General features: G+C 50.4%; 5 non-coding genes and 1 pseudogene across 5 annotated transcripts; all 6 read left to right on the top strand.

Moving 5' to 3' along the window:
- The first annotated feature begins 317 nt into the window (after positions 1-317).
- LOC142709419 (U2 spliceosomal RNA) lies at positions 318-508 on the top strand. The gene has a single exon (XR_012868999.1). It is a non-coding gene; the product is annotated as a U2 spliceosomal RNA (small nuclear RNA).
- A 1306-nt stretch (positions 509-1814) lies between these two features.
- Positions 1815-2005, top strand: LOC142709418 (U2 spliceosomal RNA). The gene has a single exon (XR_012868998.1). It is a non-coding gene; the product is annotated as a U2 spliceosomal RNA (small nuclear RNA).
- Positions 2006-3348: 1343 nt separating this feature from the next.
- On the top strand, positions 3349-3539 carry LOC142709417 (U2 spliceosomal RNA). The gene has a single exon (XR_012868997.1). It is a non-coding gene; the product is annotated as a U2 spliceosomal RNA (small nuclear RNA).
- A 1346-nt stretch (positions 3540-4885) lies between these two features.
- LOC142709415 (U2 spliceosomal RNA) lies at positions 4886-5076 on the top strand. Its single transcript, XR_012868995.1, has one exon. It is a non-coding gene; the product is annotated as a U2 spliceosomal RNA (small nuclear RNA).
- A 1306-nt stretch (positions 5077-6382) lies between these two features.
- Positions 6383-6484, top strand: LOC142709425 (U2 spliceosomal RNA; annotated as a pseudogene).
- Positions 6485-12017: 5533 nt separating this feature from the next.
- On the top strand, positions 12018-12204 carry LOC142709422 (U2 spliceosomal RNA). Its single transcript, XR_012869001.1, has one exon. It is a non-coding gene; the product is annotated as a U2 spliceosomal RNA (small nuclear RNA).
- The last annotated feature ends 4765 nt before the right edge of the window (positions 12205-16969 follow it).

Raw genomic sequence — 16969 nt, 5'->3', positions numbered from 1 at the left:
AGGGGTGGCTGTGGGCATGCACTTGCTGCCGCTGCCAGTGTTTATCTGCATGGCAGGAGGGCATTTGGGCGTTGCCAGGAAGGCGTTTTTATGTAGATTCCTCCTCTTTCAGCACTGCATTGTGGTGCAAGCAAAAGAAGCAAATCCTGTGTAGCTTCCTCTCCGGCCTTTATTCACCTCCCTCCCGCTTAGTAGCTGTAAATGTGTGTGAGCCTGCAGGGCCCCATGGAATTGCCTAGGAGTAGGCTGAATCAATCGCTGCAAGGGGTGAACAGCAGTATGGGACAGGCTCGGGCAAGGCAAGGGCCGCTCGGGTTATCGCTTCTCGGCCTTTTGGCTAAGATCAAGTGTAGTATCTGTTCTTATCAGTTTAATATCTGATACGTCCCCTATCTGGGGACCATATATTAAATGGATTTTTAGAACAGGGAGATGGAAATAGAGCTTGCTCTGTCCACTCCACGCATTGACCTGGTATTGCAGTATTTCCAGGACCGGTGCACCCTTCCCTTATGTGTTGACTAAAATCAGATTCCAAAAGTGCTATTTGTGTTTGCTATTGTTTTTGTCTTTCTGATGGGATCTCCCCTTTTAATCCCATTATTTCAACACCTGTTGGACAATGCATTTGTACAGTCATGTGTGATAATGAGCTCATTTATTAAATGCAATTAATTAATACATTGCCACCTCTTGTTGTGTGTGTGTGTGTGTGTGTGTGTGTGTGTGTGTGTCTTCTGTGTTTCTGTGTTTCCGGCATTTCACATTGGAACAGCTCATTCACCTTCCTTGTCTTCTCTCCGCCCTCCCTTTTAGGTAGGTTAAAGAGCTGCACCTGAGCCAGCCACTGATTGATTGATGCAGCACCACAGTCAAATAGTGGAGTGGAGTAGGGGGAACAGCAAACAGCCATTAAAGCAGCCCGCCCGCCACAATGGACCTACCTGTGTACACTAGATGGATGTGATGGAATGTACTGTCGTCCCTACATTTCCAAGAAGAAGTAAGAATTGCAGTTGCAACAAACCCTTGCTTGCCTACAAAGAGAGCAGCAATTTGGATTTGTTACTATGTTACCTGGAAGAATAACAAACTGTGCAAGGATGGAGGTTGTAGGAGCAAAGAGAAGTTGTCTGTAAAGTTGGTGGATGCCTATTTTCCATTTTGCAGTCCCTTGTCTCCCTCTTGTGGCCTCCTGGAGGCAAATAAATGTGCAAAAAAAAGACAGCCTGGCGGCCGGCTGTTGCAGTGTTGCCCTCTCAGGCAACACTGAGTGACTGACTGAGCCGCACCGTCTTATATAAAGTTCAGACGGAACTTTGCACGTGTCATAGTGGAGCCCTCAGGATTCCAGAGCCAGCTTTCTGACATCATAATGGGGCCTGCCTCAGAGATAGATAAAAGCCTGGGCCCAGGCAGTGTTGGTCAGTGCTGCTCAGCAGGCAGCACTGGACTGGACTGGACTGGATTACAGCTGATACAAGGTGTGAAGGAACAAGGGGTGGCTGTGGGCATGCACTTGCTGCCGCTGCCAGTGTTTATCTGCATGGCAGGAGGGCATTTGGGCGTTGCCAGGAAGGCGTTTTTATGTAGATTCCTCCTCTTTCAGCACTGCATTGTGGTGCAAGCAAAAGAAGCAAATCCTGTGTAGCTTCCTCTCCGGCCTTTATTCACCTCCCTCCCGCTTAGTAGCTGTAAATGTGTGTGAGCCTGCAGGGCCCCATGGAATTGCCTAGGAGTAGGCTGAATCAATCGCTGCAAGGGGTGAACAGCAGTATGGGACAGGCTCGGGCAAGGCAAGGGCCGCTCGGGTTATCGCTTCTCGGCCTTTTGGCTAAGATCAAGTGTAGTATCTGTTCTTATCAGTTTAATATCTGATACGTCCCCTATCTGGGGACCATATATTAAATGGATTTTTAGAACAGGGAGATGGAAATAGAGCTTGCTCTGTCCACTCCACGCATTGACCTGGTATTGCAGTATTTCCAGGACCGGTGCACCCTTCCCTTATGTGTTGACTAAAATCAGATTCCAAAAGTGCTATTTGTGTTTGCTATTGTTTTTGTCTTTCTGATGGGATCTCCCCTTTTAATCCCATTATTTCAACACCTGTTGGACAATGCATTTGTACAGTCATGTGTGATAATGAGCTCATTTATTAAATGCAATTAATTAATACATTGCCACCTCTTGTGTGTGTGTGTGTGTGTGTGTGTGTGTGTGTGTGTGTGTGTGTGTGTGTGTGTGTGTGTGTGTGTGTGTGTGTGTCTTCTGTGTTTCTGTGTTTCCGGCATTTCACATTGGAACAGCTCATTCACCTTCCTTGTCTTCTCTCCGCCCTCCCTTTTAGGTAGGTTAAAGAGCTGCACCTGAGCCAGCCACTGATTGATTGATGCAGCACCACAGTCAAATAGTGGAGTGGAGTAGGGGGAACAGCAAACAGCCATTAAAGCAGCCCGCCCGCCACAATGGACCTACCTGTGTACACTAGATGGATGTGATGGAATGTACTGTCGTCCCTACATTTCCAAGAAGAAGTAAGAATTGCAGTTGCAACAAACCCTTGCTTGCCTACAAAGAGAGCAGCAATTTGGATTTGTTACTATGTTACCTGGAAGAATAACAAACTGTGCAAGGATGGAGGTTGTAGGAGCAAAGAGAAGTTGTCTGTAAAGTTGGTGGATGCCTATTTTCCATTTTGCAGTCCCTTGTCTCCCTCTTGTGGCCTCCTGGAGGCAAATAAATGTGCAAAAAAAAGACAGCCTGGCGGCCGGCTGTTGCAGTGTTGCCCTCTCAGGCAACACTGAGTGACTGACTGAGCCGCACCGTCTTATATAAAGTTCAGACGGAACTTTGCACGTGTCATAGTGGAGCCCTCAGGATTCCAGAGCCAGCTTTCTGACATCATAATGGGGCCTGCCTCAGAGATAGATAAAAGCCTGGGCCCAGGCAGTGTTGGTCAGTGCTGCTCAGCAGGCAGCACTGGACTGGACTGGACTGGATTACAGCTGATACAAGGTGTGAAGGAACAAGGGGTGGCTGTGGGCATGCACTTGCTGCCGCTGCCAGTGTTTATCTGCATGGCAGGAGGGCATTTGGGCGTTGCCAGGAAGGCGTTTTTATGTAGATTCCTCCTCTTTCAGCACTGCATTGTGGTGCAAGCAAAAGAAGCAAATCCTGTGTAGCTTCCTCTCCGGCCTTTATTCACCTCCCTCCCGCTTAGTAGCTGTAAATGTGTGTGAGCCTGCAGGGCCCCATGGAATTGCCTAGGAGTAGGCTGAATCAATCGCTGCAAGGGGTGAACAGCAGTATGGGACAGGCTCGGGCAAGGCAAGGGCCGCTCGGGTTATCGCTTCTCGGCCTTTTGGCTAAGATCAAGTGTAGTATCTGTTCTTATCAGTTTAATATCTGATACGTCCCCTATCTGGGGACCATATATTAAATGGATTTTTAGAACAGGGAGATGGAAATAGAGCTTGCTCTGTCCACTCCACGCATTGACCTGGTATTGCAGTATTTCCAGGACCGGTGCACCCTTCCCTTATGTGTTGACTAAAATCAGATTCCAAAAGTGCTATTTGTGTTTGCTATTGTTTTTGTCTTTCTGATGGGATCTCCCCTTTTAATCCCATTATTTCAACACCTGTTGGACAATGCATTTGTACAGTCATGTGTGATAATGAGCTCATTTATTAAATGCAATTAATTAATACATTGCCACCTCTTGTTGTGTGTGTGTGTGTGTGTGTGTGTGTGTGTGTGTGTGTGTGTGTGTGTGTGTGTGTGTGTGTGTGTGTGTGTGTGTCTTCTGTGTTTCTGTGTTTCCGGCATTTCACATTGGAACAGCTCATTCACCTTCCTTGTCTTCTCTCCGCCCTCCCTTTTAGGTAGGTTAAAGAGCTGCACCTGAGCCAGCCACTGATTGATTGATGCAGCACCACAGTCAAATAGTGGAGTGGAGTAGGGGGAACAGCAAACAGCCATTAAAGCAGCCCGCCCGCCACAATGGACCTACCTGTGTACACTAGATGGATGTGATGGAATGTACTGTCGTCCCTACATTTCCAAGAAGAAGTAAGAATTGCAGTTGCAACAAACCCTTGCTTGCCTACAAAGAGAGCAGCAATTTGGATTTGTTACTATGTTACCTGGAAGAATAACAAACTGTGCAAGGATGGAGGTTGTAGGAGCAAAGAGAAGTTGTCTGTAAAGTTGGTGGATGCCTATTTTCCATTTTGCAGTCCCTTGTCTCCCTCTTGTGGCCTCCTGGAGGCAAATAAATGTGCAAAAAAAAGACAGCCTGGCGGCCGGCTGTTGCAGTGTTGCCCTCTCAGGCAACACTGAGTGACTGACTGAGCCGCACCGTCTTATATAAAGTTCAGACGGAACTTTGCACGTGTCATAGTGGAGCCCTCAGGATTCCAGAGCCAGCTTTCTGACATCATAATGGGGCCTGCCTCAGAGATAGATAAAAGCCTGGGCCCAGGCAGTGTTGGTCAGTGCTGCTCAGCAGGCAGCACTGGACTGGACTGGACTGGATTACAGCTGATACAAGGTGTGAAGGAACAAGGGGTGGCTGTGGGCATGCACTTGCTGCCGCTGCCAGTGTTTATCTGCATGGCAGGAGGGCATTTGGGCGTTGCCAGGAAGGCGTTTTTATGTAGATTCCTCCTCTTTCAGCACTGCATTGTGGTGCAAGCAAAAGAAGCAAATCCTGTGTAGCTTCCTCTCCGGCCTTTATTCACCTCCCTCCCGCTTAGTAGCTGTAAATGTGTGTGAGCCTGCAGGGCCCCATGGAATTGCCTAGGAGTAGGCTGAATCAATCGCTGCAAGGGGTGAACAGCAGTATGGGACAGGCTCGGGCAAGGCAAGGGCCGCTCGGGTTATCGCTTCTCGGCCTTTTGGCTAAGATCAAGTGTAGTATCTGTTCTTATCAGTTTAATATCTGATACGTCCCCTATCTGGGGACCATATATTAAATGGATTTTTAGAACAGGGAGATGGAAATAGAGCTTGCTCTGTCCACTCCACGCATTGACCTGGTATTGCAGTATTTCCAGGACCGGTGCACCCTTCCCTTATGTGTTGACTAAAATCAGATTCCAAAAGTGCTATTTGTGTTTGCTATTGTTTTTGTCTTTCTGATGGGATCTCCCCTTTTAATCCCATTATTTCAACACCTGTTGGACAATGCATTTGTACAGTCATGTGTGATAATGAGCTCATTTATTAAATGCAATTAATTAATACATTGCCACCTCTTGTTGTGTGTGTGTGTGTGTGTGTGTGTGTGTGTGTGTGTCTTCTGTGTTTCTGTGTTTCCGGCATTTCACATTGGAACAGCTCATTCACCTTCCTTGTCTTCTCTCCGCCCTCCCTTTTAGGTAGGTTAAAGAGCTGCACCTGAGCCAGCCACTGATTGATTGATGCAGCACCACAGTCAAATAGTGGAGTGGAGTAGGGGGAACAGCAAACAGCCATTAAAGCAGCCCGCCCGCCACAATGGACCTACCTGTGTACACTAGATGGATGTGATGGAATGTACTGTCGTCCCTACATTTCCAAGAAGAAGTAAGAATTGCAGTTGCAACAAACCCTTGCTTGCCTACAAAGAGAGCAGCAATTTGGATTTGTTACTATGTTACCTGGAAGAATAACAAACTGTGCAAGGATGGAGGTTGTAGGAGCAAAGAGAAGTTGTCTGTAAAGTTGGTGGATGCCTATTTTCCATTTTGCAGTCCCTTGTCTCCCTCTTGTGGCCTCCTGGAGGCAAATAAATGTGCAAAAAAAAGACAGCCTGGCGGCCGGCTGTTGCAGTGTTGCCCTCTCAGGCAACACTGAGTGACTGACTGAGCCGCACCGTCTTATATAAAGTTCAGACGGAACTTTGCACGTGTCATAGTGGAGCCCTCAGGATTCCAGAGCCAGCTTTCTGACATCATAATGGGGCCTGCCTCAGAGATAGATAAAAGCCTGGGCCCAGGCAGTGTTGGTCAGTGCTGCTCAGCAGGCAGCACTGGACTGGACTGGACTGGATTACAGCTGATACAAGGTGTGAAGGAACAAGGGGTGGCTGTGGGCATGCACTTGCTGCCGCTGCCAGTGTTTATCTGCATGGCAGGAGGGCATTTGGGCGTTGCCAGGAAGGCGTTTTTATGTAGATTCCTCCTCTTTCAGCACTGCATTGTGGTGCAAGCAAAAGAAGCAAATCCTGTGTAGCTTCCTCTCCGGCCTTTATTCACCTCCCTCCCGCTTAGTAGCTGTAAATGTGTGTGAGCCTGCAGGGCCCCATGGAATTGCCTAGGAGTAGGCTGAATCAATCGCTGCAAGGGGTGAACAGCAGTATGGGACAGGCTCGGGCAAGGCAAGGGCCGCTCGGGTTATCGCTTCTCGGCCTTTTGGCTAAGATCAAGTGTAGTATCTGTTCTTATCAGTCCTTGTAAGGATAGATAGCTCGGAGAACCACTGGGGGCTATAAACACTAGCTTAGCGATCCAAGAGCGTTCCAGACGAAGCCGGCGACGAACTGCGGAGAAGAACCAGCGAAGACGACGATCCAGAAGGGAGAAGCTGCCATCGGGGAAGAAGCTCCGGGAGATCGCTGCCGGGAAGAAGGAGAACTTCGGAGAAGAGCCGCTGCTGAAGGGGATCTTCGAAGAAGCTCGGCCGCAGAAGAAGAAGCTCGACGAGGAACCGCTGCGGAAGAAATTTCGTGGAAGAACCTCGGCCAGCAAGGAGAAGATTTGCATAGCTCCGCCCCCTTCGGGAAAGAGCTATCGAAGATCCTCCCCAAGCGACAGGAACAGCTGGAAGAAGCCATGGCCTCAACCAGCAACCCTGCCACCCAGAAGAAGAAGGCTGATGGACCAGGTGAGCCGACCCAGGCCAGGACATCTCCTCCTGAAGCTTCCTCAAGCCAACAGGCCACCAGGAAGCCGAACCAGGCTGCTCCAACCCTGGAGCCCTGGATGAAGCAGACGGTGGCCCTGAAGCTGAAGGAGGTGGACGGGAGAGTGCCGGACATGACGGAAGAAGTGTTCTGCCAGAAGATGCTCCTGGACCAGGGCTTCGCTAAGCCGGAGACCATCAGCATCCAGGCCTTCATGACCGGGATGTTCTTCGTGACCTTCGCTTCGATCAACATCTGCAGAAGGTACTGGGAGATGGTGAAAGCGGCGAGGCCTGAATCCCCTTTCTCTCGCTTTGTGGGCAACTGCCCTGTCCAAAGAGAGGAAAGGCGGGTGACGGTCTCAATGCGGAACCCACACACCCCCGGCAAAGACATCACCACGCTCCTGAAGCGGTTCTGCACAGTGGTGAGGGAACCCACCCACATCCTGAACGGACTCGGCTTCTGGACTGGCAAGTGGTCGGTAATCGTCCGACTGAACAAGGATTCGAGCGCGGAAGACGGCCTCCAGCACCTGCCCCAGTCATTCTCGCTGGGCAACTCCTACGGCCTCATCTATTACCCGGACATGCCGCAGATCTGCAGGAGATGCAGCAAGAAGGGTCATTCAGTGAAGGACTGCAAGGAGGACGCCTGCAAGAACTGCCGGGTAACAGGACACGAGACCAAAGACTGCCCGAAACGGACAATGTGCAACCTCTGCGGACAAGCAGCCCACTCTTACAAGGACTGCCCGAAGAGGGATCGATCCTGGGCAACTGTAGCAGCGAAAGCTCCAGCCAGAGGGAACCCTGCCCCAGCCAGAGCTCCAGCGGCACAAAAGACCGGGAAAAAGAAGGATGGTAAGAAGACGACAGTCCCTCCCCCCCCTCTCCCGGCCCTCCCTCGCCCTACCCTTCCCACCCTCCCTCGCCCGGCCCTCCCCACCCCCCCGTCCCCAACCCCTGTCACCCCCACTGAGGCTCTCACCTTCTCCTACCCACCCATCTCAGTGGTCCTGTCACCTGCACCTCTCCCAACCCAGCCTCCCTTCTCCCCAGCTCCAGCAGCACTAACATCTTCCCCTCCAGCTGCTGGAGTCCTCTCCCTGGAGGATTTTCCCCCTCTTGTCTCCTCAGGTGCCATCCAGAGGAAGAGAAAGGTGAGGGACAGCCCAGCGGCTGAGTCCTCAAAGCGACAAGTCGTGGAAATCTGCGAAGATTCCCTTGCGCAGCAGGAGGAAATGGAGCAGATGGTGGAGGAACTCGTGTCTGAACCTGAGGTCATCGACTTCACAACAGACATCCAGGTGGCTACAATCCTGGAACAATTTCTGTCAGAAGGCCTGCTGGATCTTTCGGACCCGCCAGGCGAGGAGGATCCGCCCGACCGGACTGGTAACTAAGGTGTATCGTCTGCACTAACCTTCTTTATTCTCCCCCATGGCTGCTAAACTTAACATCTTTGGCCTCAATGTGAGGAGTGTTAGAGATAGGACTAGATGTCAGATGGTGCTAACTTTTCTTTCCAAGCAGTCGAGTGATGTATTCATGCTGCAGGAATGTACTCTCCCCTCTTCCAGGTCATACCATCATCTGGCCAGGCAGTGGACCCATGGCCCGTCCTACTGGTCTGGTGGGGGCGACTGTAAGTCTGCAGGGGTTGCCATCCTGATTAGGGGAAGCGTATTTACTGTTGACTCTGTCCAGGAGCTCGTCTGCGGCCGCTTGTTGGTCGTAGACGGTTCCTGGGCGGGAGAGCCGATTAGGCTCATCAACGTGTACGCTCCCCCTATGAAGGCTGAGCGCCTGGAACTATTCCAGACCCTGCGGACCCAGCTCGCCACCACTAGGGCAGTGGTGATGGCCGGGGACTTCAACTGCCCCATCGAAGAGGATGGACGAAGTTCCGGCACTTCAATCAAGCTGGATGTCAGTTCCAAACTGCTTATCGAGATGGTAACCGAAGCATCCTTGCAGGACGTGGTGGGCTCCATGGGGATCGGCTCTGTGAACTATTCATGGAGCCGACCCGATGGCTCACTTCGTTCTCGGATTGACTTTGTGTTCACCTCCCGGGCAGTCAAGCAGCATGGGCACTCCATGGTCCCCTGCTTCTTCTCTGACCACAGGGCCATTCTCTTCCAGGGTGCCATCGGCCACGGTTTTCCTCCCGGCCCTGGCTCCTGGAAGCTGAATTGTGCCCTGCTGGAAAGAGAGGAGGTACTGGCGGAACTTAGAGATGCCTATATTGTTTGGAGGAATGATAAAGTTTTCTTTGACAAAACCTGTGACTGGTGGGAATATGTTAAAGTTGAATTTCGTTGTTTCTTTCAGGCAAAAAGTCGTCAACAGGCGTGTGAGAGGAAGAGAGACTTCAGAGAGATGCAGCGTCAGCTGCGATCCCTGCAAGACCTCCTTCAATGCGGCTGGGACGTCAGGAAGGAGCTGGAGGAAGCCAAAAAGGGCCTGAAAAGGCACTTTGAGGAGGAATCCAAGCGAATTGTCTTTCGTTCCAAGGTGGAGAACCTGGAGAAGGGTGAGAAATGTAACTCGTTCTTTTTCAGGAAACTCCATGCCGGCCACACGCCCCTGAAGGAACTCCGAGATGAGACCGGAAACATGCATTCTGGGAAGAAGGAGGTGATGGGAGTCGTCACAGACTACTACCGAAGCCTCTACTCCCGGAAAACCACTGACCCCGAAGCCGCCGATAAATTCCTGTCAGGTATCACTAATCATCTTGATCCTGCAGGTACGGAGGCTATGGATGTACCCCTGACGGTGGAGGAACTGCTCTCTGCCGCTAAATCCTTCAGACCCGGCAGGACCCCGGGCAGTGATGGTCTCCCAGCAGAGCTCTATGTAGCGCTGGGGGACTTGATCTGTCCGGACCTACTGGAGCTCTATGAGGAGATGGTGGTGGAGGGTAGAATGCCACCGTCCTTGAGAGAAGGCATGATCACGATCTTGTATAAGCGGAAGGGGGAGAGATGTGACCTGAAAAACTGGCGTCCCATCTCTCTCCTGAACGTGGACTACAAGATCCTCGCCAAAGTATTGACCAACAGACTGAAGGTTGTCATCGGACAGATCATCGGATCGGACCAAACCTGCGGCATTCCTGGCCGTAGGGTGGCCGACAGTCTTGCCCTGGTGAGGGACACGGTGCATTACATGCAAAGCCGCCGTACACACGCGGCCCTGGTCAGTCTGGATCAGGAGAAGGCTTTTGACCGGGTCTCTCACGAATTCATGGGTAAGGCTCTGCGTAGGCTGCGGCTTGGCAGGTTGTTCTGTTTGTATGTTAACCTGATGTATTGCGATATTTACAGCTCGGTGCTGGTGAACGGCTGGAAGACTGACCCCTTTCCTGTATCGTCGGGGGTTAGACAAGGCTGTCCTCTTTCACCTCTCCTTTTTGTTTGTGTTATAGAGCTCTTCGCAGAGGCTATCCGGCAGAATGGAGAGATCAGAGGGATCACCGCACCAGGTCCAGGACACTTCGAGGTCAAATGCTCGCTGTACATGGACGACGTGACCGTCTTCTGCGCTGACCAGAGTTCGGTGACTGCACTCGTCCAGACCTGTGAGGAGTTCGGACGCGCTTCAGGGGCAAAAGTCAACTGCGGGAAGTCGGAAGCCATGCTCTTCGGAAAGTGGTACCTGCCTTCTCCTGCCTCCTTCCCGTTTACTATCAAGCCGGACTTCATCAAAATTCTGGGAGTCTGGTTCGGTAAGGAAGGTGCAGCCCTAAAGTCGTGGGAAGAACGCTTGGCCAAAGTCAACCAAAGGATCGGACTGTGGAGCCTCAGACAACTCACTATTGAGGGCAAAGCAATGGTCCTGCGTAACGAAGTCTTGCCTGTGCTACAATACACTGCACAGGCATGGCCCCCTCTTGCAACGGTCTCGAGGGCCATTACCAGGACTGTGTTTCGCTTCATCTGGGGCTCGAAAATGGACAGAGTAAAGCGGACTGTTATGTACAAGGAGCCCCGCAAAGGTGGGAAGGGTATACCCGACATTCCCACTCTGCTGCGGATCGCTTTTGTATGTGACTGTGTTCGTAGGACTCTGAGGACAGCAAACGGCTCTGCGGGCAAGGCCATGTCCCGCTACTTCCTCCTTCCCCTCTGGCGAGGTTTTGGCTGGGATAAGTGGGACAGCTCCTTCCCTTACAACTGGCACGCTCCCTGGTTCTACGGAGATGTCGTCCGGTTTGTGAGGGAGCATCAACTGGAGGGTCTTAAGCCCGACTTGTGGAAACCTAAGACGATCCACAAGCACATCAGAGCAAAGGACTCACTGGAGTTTGTTCCAGGGCTTCATGCCGACACGTTGGAGACTGTTTGGACTAACGTGTCATCTGGCAGGTTGACCAACGGGCACAAGGACATTTCATGGATGGCCATCCAGGGAGGACTGCCTCTTAGGTCATTCATGCATGCCCGCAACCTGTGCAAGACCCGGTACTGCCCCAGGTGCCCCTTCACGGAGGAAACATCTTTGCACATTTTCTGGCAGTGCCCCTTTGCACAGGGTCTGTTGAAAGCCTTGGAACACGAACTCAAGGACTCAGTTCCCAGGAACAGACTGTCGTACCGCTCGGTACTTTATGGACTATTTTCTGGGAATACCACGGATGGAGCAATCCAGGAAGCCTGGCGCCTTATGAACTGTTTTAAGGACGCTATATGGTTCGCCAGGAATCGTCTGATTTTGCGGAGAGAGAGTGTGTCCGTCCAGGACTGCCGCAGGCTGATCCACAGCCTGCTCAGAGACTATTCCACCTGGGACAGCCCGGACGTCGATGAGGAAGAGGACTGATACTCCCCTTCCCCCCACTCTCCCTTCTTGTGTGTTGTCTTTCAATAAAGCTTCGGGCCTGTGATTTCCCCCTTCCCTATCCCCTCCTACCCACTCCCCTATCCCATCACTTGTCTATAATGCTTTGTTGTTTGGCGTTAGTGAATGCAAGAATGTTAGTGTAGCATGTGGTGTAATGTATAGCATAGGCTAGCCTGTACTGTGTATTATACTGTCATGTTATGTTTGACGACTGTTATTATTTATTATTTGCTGCTTCATGGCTTGCGCTGCGTCGCAGTAATGTTTGTATGATGACGATTGATTGTCAATAAAGCAATTTTCAATCAAAAATCTGTTCTTATCAGTTTAATATCTGATACGTCCCCTATCTGGGGACCATATATTAAATGGATTTTTAGAACAGGGAGATGGAAATAGAGCTTGCTCTGTCCACTCCACGCATTGACCTGGTATTGCAGTATTTCCAGGACCGGTGCACCCTTCCCTTATGTGTTGACTAAAATCAGATTCCAAAAGTGCTATTTGTGTTTGCTATTGTTTTTGTCTTTCTGATGGGATCTCCCCTTTTAATCCCATTATTTCAACACCTGTTGGACAATGCATTTGTACAGTCATGTGTGATAATGAGCTCATTTATTAAATGCAATTAATTAATACATTGCCACCTCTTGTTGTGTGTGTGTGTGTGTGTGTGTGTGTGTGTGTGTGTGTGTGTGTGTGTGTGTGTGTGTGTGTGTGTGTGTGTGTCTTCTGTGTTTCTGTGTTTCCGGCATTTCACATTGGAACAGCTCATTCACCTTCCTTGTCTTCTCTCCGCCCTCCCTTTTAGGTAGGTTAAAGAGCTGCACCTGAGCCAGCCACTGATTGATTGATGCAGCACCACAGTCAAATAGTGGAGTGGAGTAGGGGGAACAGCAAACAGCCATTAAAGCAGCCCGCCCGCCACAATGGACCTACCTGTGTACACTAGATGGATGTGATGGAATGTACTGTCGTCCCTACATTTCCAAGAAGAAGTAAGAATTGCAGTTGCAACAAACCCTTGCTTGCCTACAAAGAGAGCAGCAATTTGGATTTGTTACTATGTTACCTGGAAGAATAACAAACTGTGCAAGGATGGAGGTTGTAGGAGCAAAGAGAAGTTGTCTGTAAAGTTGGTGGATGCCTATTTTCCATTTTGCAGTCCCTTGTCTCCCTCTTGTGGCCTCCTGGAGGCAAATAAATGTGCAAAAAAAAGACAGCCTGGCGGCCGGCTGTTGCAGTGTTGCCCTCTCAGGCAACACTGAGTGACTGACTGAGCCGCACCGTCTTATATAAAGTTCAGACGGAACTTTGCACGTGTCATAGTGGAGCCCTCAGGATTCCAGAGCCAGCTTTCTGACATCATAATGGGGCCTGCCTCAGAGATAGATAAAAGCCTGGGCCCAGGCAGTGTTGGTCAGTGCTGCTCAGCAGGCAGCACTGGACTGGACTGGACTGGATTACAGCTGATACAAGGTGTGAAGGAACAAGGGGTGGCTGTGGGCATGCACTTGCTGCCGCTGCCAGTGTTTATCTGCATGGCAGGAGGGCATTTGGGCGTTGCCAGGAAGGCGTTTTTATGTAGATTCCTCCTCTTTCAGCACTGCATTGTGGTGCAAGCAAAAGAAGCAAATCCTGTGTAGCTTCCTCTCCGGCCTTTATTCACCTCCCTCCCGCTTAGTAGCTGTAAATGTGTGTGAGCCTGCAGGGCCCCATGGAATTGCCTAGGAGTAGGCTGAATCAATCGCTGCAAGGGGTGAACAGCAGTATGGGACAGGCTCGGGCAAGGCAAGGGCCGCTCGGGTTATCGCTTCTCGGCCTTTTGGCAAGATCAGGTGTAGTATTTCTGCATCTGGTTTTGTTGGGAGGTGTCCGGGGTACCCTGCTCCTTGGCCTTGGGGGATCGTCTCTTTTCACAGAGAGACTTCACCCCCTTGCTGCTATTTGGGGAGTGGGCTTAGCCCCCGGACAACGAGTTGCGATCGCGCCTTACCCAAGAGGTCAACCGGCCTTGAGGCGTTTTTCTAAGAGCGTTCCGAGGGCGTTTATCGGGCTTCGTAGGTGTCTGGGGTACCCTAATCCTTGGCCTTGGGGGAGGGTTCCACTTAATTGTGGAATCTGAGCCCTTGCTGCTATAAGGGACAGGCTTAGCCCCCAGGCACTGAAAATGCCATTCACATTTGGATTTGCATCCGGGGACACCCGGTTGCGCCAGTCCGTCCGCATCGAGGTGGAAGAAGGCCATCGCCAGCGGAAGAACCTTCGCTTCATTGTGGAGGTGATTCTGCTGGACTTCCTGGGGCTCAAGCGGGCGGACATCCTGTGTCTCAACGACCAGGAAAGCCGCGGTCGGTACACCGTATCCTTTACGGCCGCGGCATGTTGCGACAACATGCACAAAAGATTGTCTGATGCGGACCAGAGTGAGGAGCGGCTAAATGGACTGAACTTTTTATTCCTCTACGGGGAGGAAGAAGTCCCGCTCGTGATGTGCATGTTCAGTCCATTTGTCTCAGAGTGTGACATTGAAACCTTCCTCAGTCGTTACTGCAGGGAGGTCCGCTTCTCACATAAAATCTTGAACACCCAGAGCTTCTGGAATGGCAAAAGAAAATATTGGGTGAAGTTCCGCCAGGATCCCAATGGCATTGGAGGCTTACATCACCCACCCCAGAACTTTGCCATTGGGAAGAATCGAGGATTCTTATTTTACCCCCAGATGCCAATAGCCTGCCGGAACTGCTTGAGATATGGCCACACCAGAGAACATTGTGACCGGCCCCATGTGGTGCAGTGTAACAGGTGTGGCCAGGTTGGACACGTGGCGGCAAAATGCAGTTCCGAGGTGTTGTGCAATCTGTGCGGCATGACTGGGCATGCTTTTAAAGATTGCCCCCGCAGAGCGAAATCTGGGCCACCCAGACCAGGGCCAGAGCGGCAGTTTGCAACATGTGCAGACGCCGCTGGTAATGCCCCAAAACGAGCATTGACGACTGAGGGGTCCAGGCCAAAGTCCTTCACAGCTCCATCGGGGGGCCCACCGATGTCAGCCTCGAGGGACGGCCATAGGGATTCCACCGGGTCCAGGCAGAGCAGGAGGAATTCTGACTCTGCTGGACATAAGTTGACCGGCACCTCTGCAAACAGGTCCTCTGCTCCGCCTGCAGTGGACCCTGTTGAGGCAGTGGTTAGCGACAGGCGTCGTGGCTCCGTAGGTTCTGCAGTAGGACCTGACGCCTGTCCCAAGAGTGTGGGCATGGAGCGGAGACACTCTGTGTCAGACGAGGGCTCCATTAAGAAAACCCTAAAATATGCTGGATTGGAGCCTCGTTTTGACCATTACCGGTCAACGGGGGGGTCGGAGCAAAGTTCCTCCACTGCGGTTGTGGAGGGGCTTGCGATGAAGGCTCCCCGTAAGCAGGCAAAGGTTGCCAAGAGTGATGGGACCTCACAGGCCCCTGTGCAGCTGCCCAGTAAGGACATCAGCGATATCTTCAGCCAGGGGCCAGAGATGGGTGAGAGCGACTTCGAGGAGATGGATAGGAGCCATTCTGCAAAGAGACAGCGAGAGGAAGAGGAGTCCGGAGTTCGGAGGAAAGCTGCCTATCGGAGTTCGGATGAGAGCAGTGTGGGGGTTGGAGCCGCCCACGTATCTGGCTCTGACCCTACCAACATCCAAGATTTATTGACCCCTCAAAAAGGGGGTCCAGACTCGCAGCTGATCTCCGAGTACGACTCTTCTGGTTCGGACTCTGACCTCAACTAAGACTATGTTGGTTCCTATCAAAGTCGCCTCACTAAATGTGAGGTCCCTAAAGAGCCCTGTCCGCAGGACTGCTTTATTTTCATTTTTAGAGACTGTGGACTTTGACCTTTGCCTGCTTCAAGAATGTGGAATCCCTAATGACTTGGAATATCAAGATTTAAAGATGGACTGGAAACTAGGCCCCTCAGTCTGGTCTGGTGGAAATGACTGTCGCTCTGCGGGGGTTGGATTGCTCTGCCGAGGTCGTTTTATCTCCATCCAAACAGTGACTGAAATCATGCCCGGCAGAGCTATTTTAATACATTTGCTTTTTAATGGAATTTTAATTCGTGTTTTAAACGTTTATGCCCCTCCTACCAAACAGGAGAGGGCAGAACTATTAGAGATTTTACCATTGTTTTGTGTTGGGTCTACCCCCCTGCTGGTGGGTGGTGATTTTAACTGTGTACGTGATGGAGAACACCGGCAGGGTGGGGATTTTAATCGAAAAATTGACCGTACTTCTTACCTGCTCAAGAATTTTATTGGTGATTTTAAATTGAAAGATTGCTGGAGGGAACTCTTGCCTGCGGACCCAGGCCCCACCTGGTCCAATGGAAGAGTGAGCTCCAGAATTGATTTTATTTTCACTTCTAATAGTTTTATTCCCAAAAAATGTTTGCTTTTAACAAATATTTTATCTGATCACAAGCTCCTTTCGGTGCACCTGGAGCTAGAGGGAGAGCAAAAAGCTTGTAGGGGTCCCTGGAGACTAAACACCACACTCCTGGAGGACCCCATCATTAAAGAGGAGTTTGTGCGGACCTACCAGTGTTGGCAGTCCCATAGAGCGCCCAGTCAGCCTATGCTACACTGGTGGGAGGGCATTAAACCCAAAATCAGAGCTTTTTTTATTCGAGCAGGTAAGAAGAAAGCAAAAGAGAAAAAACAATGGTTTTATGTTCTTAATAAACGTTTACATGTACTTTTTAAATTGAAGGAGATTGGTATGGATGTTGATGATGATATTTTAAATCTTAAAGCTGAAATAAAACATGCCATAGAAGAGAAAGGGAAACAAATAATTTTTAATTCACATGTAAAGTACCTCGAGGATGGCGAGAAGTGTTCCCGGTTCTTCTTCAAAAAGGTAATGGATAAACGAGATGTCATTTTAAACCTTGAAGGAGAAACCACTATGGTCGGCATTTTAAATTCTGCTTTTAATTTCTACCAATCTCTTTTTAACAAGAAAAATATTGATCCTTCCTTTTTAGAACATGTTCTTAATTCCCTTGATGCCAAGCTAGATATTTTAGACCAGGAAGTTTTATCCCGTAATATTACCTTGGAGGAACTTTTATTTGCTTTTAAAAGTTTTTCTAATGGGAAAGCTCCTGGGGAAGATGGTCTGCCCATCGAATTTTATCATGCTTTTTGGGAAATTTTAAAGAATGACATGTTTTTATTGTATAAGGAAGT

The sequence above is a fragment of the Rhinoderma darwinii genome, unplaced genomic scaffold (assembly GCF_050947455.1).
Source record: "Rhinoderma darwinii isolate aRhiDar2 unplaced genomic scaffold, aRhiDar2.hap1 Scaffold_4067, whole genome shotgun sequence".
Lineage (NCBI taxonomy): Eukaryota > Metazoa > Chordata > Amphibia > Anura > Rhinodermatidae > Rhinoderma > Rhinoderma darwinii.
This window is presented reverse-complemented; position numbering and strand designations above follow the sequence as displayed.